Consider the following 15,141-nt stretch of genomic DNA (forward strand, 5'->3'; position numbering starts at 1 on the left):
TTGGTAATGTAACAGCTGTTTGGCCTGCTTTGGATAGGTTGCTCCATTTGCACTAAAGACTTTTAGATTTATACAAACTCATTGTGTTTTAAGAATATTTTATTTGTCACCGTTGCACTCACTTGAGCAATTTGTTTGACGTACTTATATTGAGCTTTCCTTTTCTGTAAACTCAACTCCTTGACGGGGTTGCTTAAAGAGTCAATCTTTTTCCTTTTGAGTAAGTTTGGGCTTTTTTTAAAGAAATATGCTGACCAATGTTGATAAATGCGAGTTAGATATACATGCATGAAATCTGCACAGTGTGTTCAATGTTACTGCATGGTTTCATTGAAAGCTCTTATCTGAAACCTTTTATAATCCAAAGGGCCCCACATATGCTATATTTCCCAGTTTTGCCTCAGTAGCAATGACTTGACTAAATCGAATTGTATAAGTAATAAATGTGGCCACAGGTATGCAAATCTCCCATGTTTGACATTTATGTTTTAAAAATTGGGTGTCTCTGACTCTACCAGGCATATTTGGCAGCATGAATGTATGCACTGTTTTAATTAATATACGTTTTAAAAGTTTTCTATTTGACAACTAGGATGGTTTCAATACCAATTACTTGATGTCAATACCATCCTAGGTTTTATTGCAACTTATTACAACTTTTTTTAAATGGACAAAGTGCTTGTTTTTGCCATGCATGCCCACTAACAAGCTATTAAGGGAAAGCATAAGTTTTCAATTTTATGAATAATACGTATGATAAACTTTAGATCAAAGCACACACAGATGTGCCTGCAAATCGGTTTTCTTAGTTTCTGTTGACAAAATCCCTGAAATGGGGTTTCAGGGATTAGTTCGCCTTTTTAACCAATTGATAGAAAATTAAATGATGCAATAAAGGTTCATTACAAGTAAAAAGAACCAACTAAATATCATAGTTAGCTAAATTTATATAAAAAGAAAAGAAGTAGAGCTTGGAACTAGGACTATCTAATTCAAGATATAAAAACATAATAGGAGGCCCTGAATTTAATGAGAAGATAACTTCTCTTGCAAAAGAGAAGACAACTCAGAATTTTGTATAAAAATTTTCAAATTTTACGCTAATGGGAGGTCCTCCATTTCAAACTACAGAGCCTCCTAACCTGCAAAATTTTTCAAAATGTTGAACTTTCCGGCAAAATTTATGCAAAATGCAAAATAGATACGTATGCGATCAGCATGACGAGTAGAGTTGTTTAAGCACGTTTCTAGCGAAGCCTCCTATCAGAAGCCTCCTATTATCCGAAAGCCCTATATCGTGGATATATTTTCCAAAGTGGCCTCCTATTCAATCTAATTTGACTATATATATATATATATATATATATATATATTTATATATATATATATATATATAAATATGTGCAAAGCTCATCACATTTGTGATTTGAGCACTCTGGTGCCAGCACATTGACTTTTTTAAAGTCTGCGAGGCAACTCAGTTGTTTCGTGGCAGGAAGTCAACTCTCATTGGTAATGGGATTTGTGTCCCTTGCCAAAGCTCTGAGCTGCACTGATGAGGCTTCAATAGCCGAAACAGTACTGTCTGTAGCATGAGTATATATATATATATATATATATATATAGACTAGACTGTTGTTTATTCATTAGGCTCAGCTTACTTTTTTGGTCTATCAAGAATCCCATGTAAGCCCCTGTCTATTATTTTAGAGACATCTGTGATTGACTGGTTTAGAACATCAACTAGCCAGAAATGCAAAAAAAGAAAATAAACGCTCCATTTGCAGATTATGGTTATGTACATAGTGTTAACACAAAATTTTGCATAAAAACTCGGCAAATAAAATCACATGGAAAGTGATAGCCAGTACGCAAGCAAAAACCAAATGTGTCGACAAGCCTGAACAATGATGTTGTGTCTTCTAATATACAACCCTCTTTTTTAAAGCTAAGAGCTGTCTGATGCGGACTACTGAGCCGTAGCTATACTAACTGCTAATCTAAGCATTTTACTTCAACATTATCTTCATGGTAAATGGAATATGATATACCTTAAATGCACAAACCCTATTACCCAAACAGACAATAGAAAAACCGTTTGTGGTTGCATTGTACTATAGCCATTTTGCTTAGTATCATCTCTATATATGATGTATTTTAACAATTCTAAAGCCTAAGTAATCTAGCATATACTTCAGGGTCCTATTGGGATCTGAACTGCAACATGATAAAAATGAATTTTTTAAACTAATTTAATGTGAACTTGTTAAAGATTTTCATAAACTTTTCTTGACTTGACTTGGAGCTCTCTACATGCACATGTATTTTTCTATGTAATGCAAAAACACTGATTCAGTTCAAGCATGTACTCAGCTGCAATCTACTTCAATAGTTTGCTGCAAAAACTTACGCTTGACTCTAACAGATTACCCAGTTTTTTCCAGTTAGAGTTTTCCTTCCTTGGAAAGTTGCATCTATGAGGTGTTAAACTTGCCTCATAGCATTTCTCTAGAATTACTAGCAATTATCTGATACAATTTACAGTAATTTCTCTTACTGCACCCTAAAACTTATGCTTAGTACCATGCGATGCTGCAAAAGAATTGAAACCTGACAACAACAGAAGCTGCGAAACATCCTGATAAAACACACCACAGTATAACAACTCCTTTCCAGGTCTTTAGTATAACTAGTAAATTGATGAAAACTGCCATATTTGGTAAAATCATCATTTATTATTATTTTAACATTATGACAGAACTAAATTATTTAGCTGAATGAAAGGTATATACTTTCGGTACTATGTTATGCAAATAAAATGTATGAATAAATCGAGTATTGAATAGTAACTTGAAAGTATTCAAACAATGTTGTTTTTGTATAATAAATCAAAACTCAAACCAAAAATGTTTAAAAATATTGCACAGGCTCACAACAACAGACTCAAGTCTTTTGAAATAGTTTCAACAAAATACATTTTTAGTTAGTTGGTTGAAAACATTTAACTTACGAAACAAATTGTAAACATGAAAAATTTGTTTAAAATATACTAATACACATATTAAACTTACTTGTATTTCGTCTATATAATTTGTAAAAGTGTTTAATGTTAAAAAACAAATATCTGGCAAGCCAATTGAATTATCATTTTTGGAATTTCAGTACTTAATGCTACAATTTTTAAAACCTTGTCGTAGTATTATTAATTTCTCTAAAACATATCAGTTGATGTTACACACATAGAATCAAAGTACTTGTTAATAAAATGTTGTTTGTCAATTTATATAAAGACTGTTTTTTGCATCATCATTACTTCTAAGAACTACAATTGTAGCTGAATGCTTTAAGCCTATTTACCAAATGTAAATGTAGAACAGTCTAAACAGATGCAACTACTGTGAACTAGTAAGTGCTGCAGCTTTATAACCTCGTTAAATTTATATTACTGCTACACTTTCCTCTTTAGAAACTCTTTGTTTGCATTCAAACTTCTTTGTGTTGGCCTGTTATCAAATTAGCCGATGTTTCACTTTTTCAGCGCTCTCTGAAGTTAGTACCAGTTGGTATTATTGTTGAAATTTGCTCCTTTCAACTACTTTTGCATTTTTCTCAAATTTTTAACAGGTAACTATTACTAATGAGTTTATGGTCAAAACGCATACAGCGATAGTCTGTCATTTTTGCTATAAACTTTGTAGTATTATTTTACATACCTAGTATTTAGGATCTTCAGTTAAGAGCATCTATAAACTGTATGCAAAGTGAATACAGTGTCTTTCTTTTCGTAAATTTTAGCAAGTCAATATTCTTACTTTCCATTTTTTGACTACTGCAGTTTAACTATGTTAGTTTCAGGAAACTGCAAGCATCAATTATTATAGCAATTTAATAAAAACGAGTTAATGTAAAACTAAAAAATGTCCTTCTGTTAAAGCGTAGTGGTACAACTCCCAAATTCTTAAAACATCAATCGAAGTTAATGTATCTTGCTGCAAAATGAGAAGGTAACTTCTATGTAATTTTGTATGTAAAATAAAAATATTGTGTGGCGTGCTCCAAGCAAATATGTCAACAGCGTTGTTGATTTTAGATGCAAGTTCATAATTTGTTTAAATATGTTTTTTTCTAAATATTATTGCATATCTCTCAGCTGAAAATTTGTGATCTAGAAGTGATCACTAGCGGTGAAAACCGTAAGGGTCAGGATATACTTGCCTGACCTTAATGTTCCTGATTTCAACTCATAATTTAATCACACTTGGCTAATGTCTAAAACTCTCTGTACCATTGTGCTCGATTTCTCAAAATAATGAATATCCATAAAGCTCTTAATAATTCCCATGCAAAAATGAGAAAAGTAAAATGATTGCTGTTATGATGAAAAAGACAAATGATTGTTATCAATTGGTTTTAGTCAAAACAATATTTGCATAGGAGGATGGCAAAATGGGTAAAACTAAAATTAATTTTTTTATTAATGGTTTGTTGTCCGCGTATTTATTAAACTACCAACAAAAGCTCTAAAAGAACCAGTTATACAACTATGTATATATGTTGCACCATAATGTTATAGCAACATAGCAAGCCAATGTTATACGCATGTTTACACTCCAACATTCCAAAGTAACGTTTTTGTAACATTGTTGGGACATTTATTTGAAAGTAAAAACAATATAACACCATAATGTCATAGCAACATAGCAAGCCAATGTTATATGAATGTTAACACTCAAACATTCAAAAGTAACATTCCTGAAACATTGCTACAAAATTCATTTGAAGTTAAATATGGTGTCACACCATAGTATTCTAGTTACATTGGAAGCCAATTTTATATGAATGTTAACACTCGAACATTCAAAAGTAAAATTCCTGAAACATTGCTACAAAATTCATTTGAAGTTAAATATGGTGTCACACCATAGTATTCTAGTTACATTGGAAGCCAATAATATATGAATATTAACCTTCCAACATTCAAAAGCAACATTTCTGTAACGTTGCTAGGACATTCATTTGAAAGTACAATTGATGTAACACCATAATGTTCTAACTACATTGCAAGCCAATGTTATATGAATATTAACCCTCGAACATTCAAAAGTAACATTCCTGAAACATTGCTGGGACAATTATTTGAATGTAAATATGATGTCACCCCATAATATTCCAGTTACATTTCAACCCAATGTTACATGAATGTTTGCACTGGAACATTTCAGAGTAACATTCCTGGGACATTCCTGGAACATTCATTTGAAGTTAAATATTATGTCACACCATAATATTCTAGTTACATTGCAAGCCAATGTTATATGAATGTTTTTACTCGAACATTTTAAAGTAACGTTCCTGGGACATTCCCAGGACATTCATTTGAAATTAAACATGATGTCACACCACAATATTCTAGTTACATTGCAAGCCAATGTTATATGAATGTTAACACTCAAACATTCAAAAGTAACATTCCTGAAACATTGCTACAAAATTCATTTGAAGTTAAATATGGTGTCACACCATAATATTCTAGTTACATTGCAAGCCAATAATATATGATTGTTAACCATTGAACTTTCAAAAGCAACATTTCTGTAACATTGATAGGACATTCATTTGAAAGTAAAATTGATGTAACACCATAATGTTCTAACTACATTGCAAGCCAATGTTATATGAACATTAACCCTCGAACATTCAAAAGTAACATTCCTGAAACATTGCTGGGATAATTATTTGAATGTAAATATGATGTCACCCCATAATATTCCAGTTACATTTCAAGCCAATGTTACATGAATGTTTGCACTCGAACATTCCAGAGTAACGTTCCTGGGACATTCCTGGAACATTCATTTGAAAATAAATATGATGTCACACCATAATATTCCAACTACATTGCAAGCCAATGTTATATGAATGTTAACACTCAAACATTCAAAAGTAACATTCCTGAAACATTGCTACAAAATTCCCTTGAAGTTAAATATGGTGTCACACCATAAAATTCTAGTTACATTGCAAGCCAATGTTATATGAATGCTAACACTCAAACATTCAAAAGTAACATTCCTGAAACATTGCTACAAAATTCATTTGAAGTTAAATATGGTGTCACACCATAATATTCTAGTTACATTGCAAGCCAATAATATATGATTGTTAACCATTGAACTTTCAAAAGCAACATTTCTGTAACATTGATAGGACATTCATTTGAAAGTAAAATTGATGTAACACCATAATGTTCTAACTACATTGCAAGCCAATGTTATATGAACATTAACCCTCGAACATTCAAAAGTAACATTCCTGAAACATTGCTGGGATAATTATTTGAATGTAAATATGATGTAACCCCATAATATTCCAGTTACATTTCAAGCCAATGTTATATGAATGTTTTCACTCGAACATTCCAGAGTAACGTTCCTGGGACATTGTTGGGACATTCATTAATAATGTTCTCTAACGACGTTATGATAACGTTAGCAAAGTATATTCCTGTAACATTCTGCTGAACGTTATGATAATATTTTTGCACAACATTCTATGCAACGTTCCTACGACATTGTTGGAACATAATTCTACAATGATCATCAAATAACGTTTGTAGAACGTTATGACAATGTTTGTTTGGAACGTTATTTCAGCGTAACGTTACGGAACATCCCAGGAATGCCGTTGTTAGTTGGGAAGCCAATGTTATGTGAATGTTTTCACTTGAGCATTCCAGAGTAACGTTCCTGGGACATTCCTAGGACATTCATTTGAAGTTAAATATGATGTCACACCACAATGTTCTAGTTACATTGCAGGCCAATGTTATATGAATGTTAACAATCAAACATTCAAAAGTAAAATTCCTGAAACATTGCTAGAAAATTCATTTGAAGTTAAATATGATGTCACACCATAATATTCTAGTTACATTGCAAGCCAATGTTCTATGAATGTTAACCCTCGAACATTCAAAAGTAACATTTCTGTAACATTGCTAGGACATTCATTTGAAAGTAAAATTGATGTAACACCATAATGTTCTAACTACATTACAAGCCAATGTTATATGAACATTACCCTCGAACATTCAAAAGTAACATTCCTGAAACATTGCTGGGACAATTATTTGAATGTAAATATGATGTAACCCCATAATATTCCAGTTACATTTCAAGCCAATGTTATATGAATGTTTTCACTCGAACATTCCAGAGTAACGTTCCTGGGACATTCTTGGGACATTCATTAATAATGTTCTCTAACGACATTATGATAACGTTAGCAAAGTATATTCCTGTAACATTCTGCTGAACGTTATGATAATATTTTTGCACAACATTCTATGCAACGTTCCTGCGACATTGTTAGAACATAATTCTACAATGATCATCAAATAACGTTTGTAGAACGTTATGACAATGTTTGTTTGGAACGTTATTTCAGCGTAACGTTACGGAACATCCCAGGAATGCCGTTGTTAGTTGGGAAGCCAATGTTATGTGAATGTTTTCACTTGAGCATTCCAGAGTAACGTTCCTGGGACATTCCTAGGACATTCATTTGAAGTTAAATATGATGTAACACCATAATATTCTAGCTACATTGCTAGCCAATGTTATATGAATGTTTCCACTCGAACATTCCAGAATAACGTTCCTGGGACATTTATTTGAAGTTAAATATGATGTCACACCACAATGTTCTAGTTACATTGCAGGCCAATGTTATATGAATGTTAACAATCAAACATTCAAAAGTAAAATTCCTGAAACATTGCTAGAAAATTCATTTGAAGTTAAATATGTCACACCATAATATTCTAGTTACATTGCAAGCCAATGTTCTATGAATGTTAACCCTCGAACATTCAAAAGTAACATTTCTGTAACATTGCTAGGACATTCATTTGAAAGTAAAATTGATGTAACACCATAATGTTCTAACTACATTACAAGCCAATGTTATATGAACATTACCCTCGAACATTCAAAAGTAACATTCCTGAAACATTGCTGGGACAATTATTTGAATGTAAATATGATGTAACCCCATAATATTCCAGTTACATTTCAAGCCAATGTTATATGAATGTTAACACTCAAACATTCAAAAGTAACATTCCTGAAACATTGCTACAAAATTCCCTTGAAGTTAAATATGGTGTCACACCATAAAATTCTAGTTACATTGCAAGCCAATGTTATATGAATGCTAACACTCAAACATTCAAAAGTAACATTCCTGAAACATTGCTACAAAATTCATTTGAAGTTAAATATGGTGTCACACCATAATATTCTAGTTACATTGCAAGCCAATAATATATGATTGTTAACCATTGAACTTTCAAAAGCAACATTTCTGTAACATTGATAGGACATTCATTTGAAAGTAAAATTGATGTAACACCATAATGTTCTAACTACATTGCAAGCCAATGTTATATGAACATTAACCCTCGAACATTCAAAAGTAACATTCCTGAAACATTGCTGGGATAATTATTTGAATGTAAATATGATGTCACCCCATAATATTCCAGTTACATTTCAAGCCAATGTTACATGAATGTTTGCACTCGAACATTCCAGAGTAACGTTCCTGGGACATTCCTGGAACATTCATTTGAAAATAAATATGATGTCACACCATAATATTCCAACTACATTGCAAGCCAATGTTATATGAATGTTAACACTCAAACATTCAAAAGTAACATTCCTGAAACATTGCTACAAAATTCCCTTGAAGTTAAATATGGTGTCACACCATAAAATTCTAGTTACATTGCAAGCCAATGTTATATGAATGCTAACACTCAAACATTCAAAAGTAACATTCCTGAAACATTGCTACAAAATTCATTTGAAGTTAAATATGGTGTCACACCATAATATTCTAGTTACATTGCAAGCCAATAATATATGATTGTTAACCATTGAACTTTCAAAAGCAACATTTCTGTAACATTGATAGGACATTCATTTGAAAGTAAAATTGATGTAACACCATAATGTTCTAACTACATTGCAAGCCAATGTTATATGAACATTAACCCTCGAACATTCAAAAGTAACATTCCTGAAACATTGCTGGGATAATTATTTGAATGTAAATATGATGTAACCCCATAATATTCCAGTTACATTTCAAGCCAATGTTATATGAATGTTTTCACTCGAACATTCCAGAGTAACGTTCCTGGGACATTGTTGGGACATTCATTAATAATGTTCTCTAACGACGTTATGATAACGTTAGCAAAGTATATTCCTGTAACATTCTGCTGAACGTTATGATAATATTTTTGCACAACATTCTATGCAACGTTCCTACGACATTGTTGGAACATAATTCTACAATGATCATCAAATAACGTTTGTAGAACGTTATGACAATGTTTGTTTGGAACGTTATTTCAGCGTAATGTTACGGAACATCCCAGGAATGCCGTTGTTAGTTGGGAAGCCAATGTTATGTGAATGTTTTCACTTGAGCATTCCAGAGTAACGTTCCTGGGACATTCCTAGGACATTCATTTGAAGTTAAATATGATGTCACACCACAATGTTCTAGTTACATTGCAGGCCAATGTTATATGAATGTTAACAATCAAACATTCAAAAGTAAAATTCCTGAAACATTGCTAGAAAATTCATTTGAAGTTAAATATGATGTCACACCATAATATTCTAGTTACATTGCAAGCCAATGTTCTATGAATGTTAACCCTCGAACATTCAAAAGTAACATTTCTGTAACATTGCTAGGACATTCATTTGAAAGTAAAATTGATGTAACACCATAATGTTCTAACTACATTACAAGCCAATGTTATATGAACATTACCCTCGAACATTCAAAAGTAACATTCCTGAAACATTGCTGGGACAATTATTTGAATGTAAATATGATGTAACCCCATAATATTCCAGTTACATTTCAAGCCAATGTTATATGAATGTTTTCACTCGAACATTCCAGAGTAACGTTCCTGGGACATTCTTGGGACATTCATTAATAATGTTCTCTAACGACATTATGATAACGTTAGCAAAGTATATTCCTGTAACATTCTGCTGAACGTTATGATAATATTTTTGCACAACATTCTATGCAACGTTCCTGCGACATTGTTAGAACATAATTCTACAATGATCATCAAATAACGTTTGTAGAACGTTATGACAATGTTTGTTTGGAACGTTATTTCAGCGTAACGTTACGGAACATCCCAGGAATGCCGTTGTTAGTTGGGAAGCCAATGTTATGTGAATGTTTTCACTTGAGCATTCCAGAGTAACGTTCCTGGGACATTCCTAGGACATTCATTTGAAGTTAAATATGATGTAACGCCATAATATTCTAGCTACATTGCTAGCCAATGTTATATGAATGTTTCCACTCGAACATTCCAGAATAACGTTCCTGGGACATTTATTTGAAGTTAAATATGATGTCACACCACAATGTTCTAGTTACATTGCAGGCCAATGTTATATGAATGTTAACAATCAAACATTCAAAAGTAAAATTCCTGAAACATTGCTAGAAAATTCATTTGAAGTTAAATATGATGTCACACCATAATATTCTAGTTACATTGCAAGCCAATGTTCTATGAATGTTAACCCTCGAACATTCAAAAGTAACATTTCTGTAACATTGCTAGGACATTCATTTGAAAGTAAAATTGATGTAACACCATAATGTTCTAACTACATTACAAGCCAATGTTATATGAACATTACCCTCGAACATTCAAAAGTAACATTCCTGAAACATTGCTGGGACAATTATTTGAATGTAAATATGATGTAACCCCATAATATTCCAGTTACATTTCAAGCCAATGTTATATGAATGTTTTCACTCGAACATTCCAGAGTAACGTTCCTGGGACATTCTTGGGACATTCATTAATAATGTTCTCTAACGACATTATGATAACGTTAGCAAAGTATATTCCTGTAACATTCTGCTGAACGTTATGATAATATTTTTGCACAACATTCTATGCAACGTTCCTGCGACATTGTTAGAACATAATTCTACAATGATCATCAAATAACGTTTGTAGAACGTTATGACAATGTTTGCTTGGAACGTTATTTCAGCGTAACGTTACGGAACATCCCAGGAATGTCGTTGTTAGTTGGGTCGCTAGTAAATGTGTTAAAAGAAGAACAAGCACGAAAGTAAATTTTTCATACTCTTTGTAGATCTCCTGCTCATTGAAATCATTTAAAAAGAAACAAGTTCGCTGGTCAAACGCTTTCATGTGTATTTTCCGTTTGACCCATAAACAGACACAAGCTGCTTGTCTTCTTGCACAGTAAACCTGTTGAAGCTTGAAATATAAGTTACTACCTTGCTGACCTGTTACAAGCTGGTTCACTTAGAGCACTACTTTGAAGGCATGCGTAGTCTCAGAATATTCAGAGCAGCAAGCAGTGCACCTTGGAAAGACATAAGAACAGAATAAAACTTCTTCTGATGAATGAAGAGCCTCCACATTCGAACTCTGCATTTTTGCATGGTCATTTAATACTGTTACTTAAACCTTAACTGTCACGTGCAACTTTCATCGTATTTTCTGGGTAAATCAGCCACGCTGATTCCGATTTTGTACTCAAAATAAAGAATGGTCCACTAATCTTCAATGTCATTTAGGCTTTTTTAAAGCGTTTCAATATCCGTTTCGAAAACAACACAATCGGCATTACAAGCTCCGCCCATAAATATGTCTCTATTTACGCATATACATATTTCTATATACGCAAAACACAATACACATACTCGACCGCTGATATATACCCTATCAAGGCGTTTACAGAATACAGTATTTACTAGCTACAGAACACAAGAGAAAGAATTCAAGCACATGACTGCAATAAGGGGGCGTAATTGGTGTTAACTGTGAAACCCCCCTGAAATTGGTAAGTCTTCCATTACATTTCTGATCAATATGGGACCAAAACGAGGAGAATCTGCTTCACACTCTGGAGACCAAATCACTCTTGCTTCTATTGATCTAAAACTAACTCAGCTGATATCGGATGTCGCCAAAATACACAAACGTTTGGACTTAATTGAGAACAAGCAAGCTGAATATGAGTTGTCGCTAGAAAATTTTCAAGAAGAGATCAACGATGTCAAATCTAAAGTTAATGAACTCGAATCAGCTAAAACAAAAATGCAACAATCAACCACACATAATAATTTGCTAATGCGTGTTGAAGCTAATGAACATCTCAACAGAGCTAAAGCCATAGAGCTGAACGGAATTCCATTTAAAAGTGGCGAGAACTTAATGGAAGGTTTTTCAAAACTTTTGAAGGTAGCAAAACTTGATGACATCAACCCTACACGAGATATTGACAATATTTATAGGATTAGACAGACTCCCAGAATTCTTGTTAAATTTATCCAGACAACTAAACGAGACAATTCTTTTCAATTATACAGAAGAAATATTATTGATACTTCACTTTTAGGATTTCAAGAGAAAAACAGAATCTACATCAACAAAGTTTTAAGTAGAGAACAAAACGAACTATTCTGGAAAGCTCGAAAATTTAAAACAAACAAAAACTTCCGGTTTATTTGGACTTTCAATCAAAGAATTTACCTACGTAAAACTCCTGAATCAGATGCTGTTCAGATAAGAACCCGAAGTGACTTGGATGATTTGGAAGCTTCGCAGTAATCATGATTTGTTTTTATTACTGGTGCTTATATGTATTTATGGCAGAGTTTTGTGTAGACTGTGTACCACAATCTGTATTTTTTTTCAACCAGCTTCGGTTACCCACTAATAGTTTTCATGTCTTGAACTTTAATTGTCAGAGTTTAAAGAATAAATTTACCGACTTTGAATATTTTCTTTCAACAATTAACACTAGTTTTGATGTGATATGTGTTACTGAAACTTGGTTCTACGAGAATGACGCTTCAAATTTTACATTGCAGAATTACTTTTTCTCAGGTACACAGCGACACTCCAGGGGCGGTGTTGCTGGGGCTTATGTGCGGTGTGGCATGGCCGTTGAGACGGTGGATATCACAATGAGAGGGGCAGATGTACACGCTTTTAGACTTGTTGGCGGCCCTTCAGTTCATTCCCTTACGGTAATTATAATTTATCGCAGGCCTAGTTCCGACCTTGATTTCTTTCTAAATGACATTGACCAGTTTCTTGCAACTACCTCAGAGTCTAAGTACCTCATTTTAAGTGACATCAATATTGATTATTTAGATAAAAAAGCAAGTGAAAACTATAAAAACATAATTTCCTTATATAATTTTGAAAACACTATTACAATTCCAACAAGACTATCAAAGCAAAATAATTCCTGTTTAGATCATATTTTAACAAACACAATGGAAAACAACATATTTTCAGGAACTATTAAATGTGATTTAAGTGACCATCTACCTAATTTTTACATAAGTACAACAAACTCTAATTTTATCGATCAAATCAGTAACCTTTCAACCACAAATAAACAATATATTCATTACGATAGATTAGTACAATATATAACAAATACAAATTAGGATAATATTTTTATTTCTGAATGTCTCAACACAAATTACACCCTTTTTATTAAAACACTTCAAAATCTGATTGCAAAATGCACTCTTGAGAGGTCTGGGTCCTTCGGGAACAAGAGATTCAAATATACCAAACCTTGGCTGACCAATGCTTTGCTGAATAAAATTAAAAAGAAATACAATATTTACCGCCAGTTATCTAAGTCTCCTCTTAATACGAAATTAAAACTTAAATACAACAAATTCAAAAATCAACTGTCAACCGAATTAAAGAATGCAAAATTTTCTTATTTCAAGGACAGTTTTAACAATTGCTCCAATGCTTCAGAAACTTGGAAAGTAATTAACACACAAATATTGAACAAATCAACATCAAAAATTTGCAGAGTGCCAACCCAACTTGAAGCTATTTCCAACGCTTCCAATTTAATATGTTCAGATATAGAAATAGCTAATGAACTAAATACATATTTTACTAACATTGGACCCTCACTAGCAAAAAAGCTTCCAACTGAAATTTTGAGCTATAGACTACCCGATTACAATCCAAGCTTTGAATTACATCCAGTTACCAGCCAAAAGATTATAGACACAATAAATTCTTTAAGCGAAAAGAAAGCTGCTGGCTTAGATGGTATTACAAGCAAAGTTATTAAACGCAATGCTAATTCTTTAGGCTGTATACTCTCCCGCATCATAAACAAAAGCATAACTACACAAATTATTCCAGATGGTATGAAAATTGCAAGAATTAACCCTTTGTATAAAAAAGAAAACATAAATAAATGTGAAAATTATAGGCCTATCTCAGTTCTTCCGATATTTAGCAAAATCACAGAAAAACTTATAAATTTCCAAATCATGGACTATCTTGAACGCAATAACATTCTAGACTCTAATCAATTTGGTTTTAGAAAAGGTATTGGAACAAGAGATGCAATTATTTCCTTTACAAACAAAACATTCCAAGCTTTTAACAAGGGAAATTGTGTTTTTGGTATATTTATAGCTTTCAGCAAAGCATTTGATACCATTGACCATGATATATTGTTATTAAAATTGAAGTCTGTTGGTTTCAAATCAACAGCTATTAAATGGATAGAAAACTACTTAAAAGATCGGAGTCAAAGAACAAAAATAAATACTACCCTTTCAGCACCACAAACTATAAAATGTGGTGTTCCTCAAGGATCTGTATTGGGTTCAACTTTGTTCCTGATATATATTAATGACTTAGCATGTCAATTAAAAGTACTTTCACCAATATTGTATGCAGATGATACTAATCTTTTTTTTTAATCCAAAAACCTTCACAAGCAAATGCATTCAATAAATGAACAACTAAAAATCCTTCAGAGTTGGTGCAACCAAAATAAACTAACAATTAATTTCAACAAAACTTGCTACATTTTATTAAAAAACCCACAGAACTCGTACCACTTTGATGAACAATCCCTACTAATTAATGGTCATGCAATAAATAGATCTGACAATACAAAATTTTTGGGAGTACTTATTGACCCTCAGCTGAATTGGAGCAATCATATATCCAAACTGTTAAAAGACTTTGGACCTTATGCT

At 32.6% G+C, this 15,141-nt stretch overlaps 1 pseudogene; it reads left to right on the forward strand.

Annotated features, from left to right (window-relative positions):
- The first annotated feature begins 11,971 nt into the window (after positions 1 to 11,971).
- LOC137394330 (dolichyl-diphosphooligosaccharide--protein glycosyltransferase subunit STT3A-like) overlaps positions 11,972 to 15,141 on the forward strand; it is a 41,353-nt pseudogene continuing 38,183 nt past the window's right edge.

The sequence above is a fragment of the Watersipora subatra genome, chromosome 4 (assembly GCF_963576615.1).
Source record: "Watersipora subatra chromosome 4, tzWatSuba1.1, whole genome shotgun sequence".
Classification (NCBI taxonomy): Eukaryota; Metazoa; Bryozoa; class Gymnolaemata; order Cheilostomatida; family Watersiporidae; genus Watersipora; species Watersipora subatra.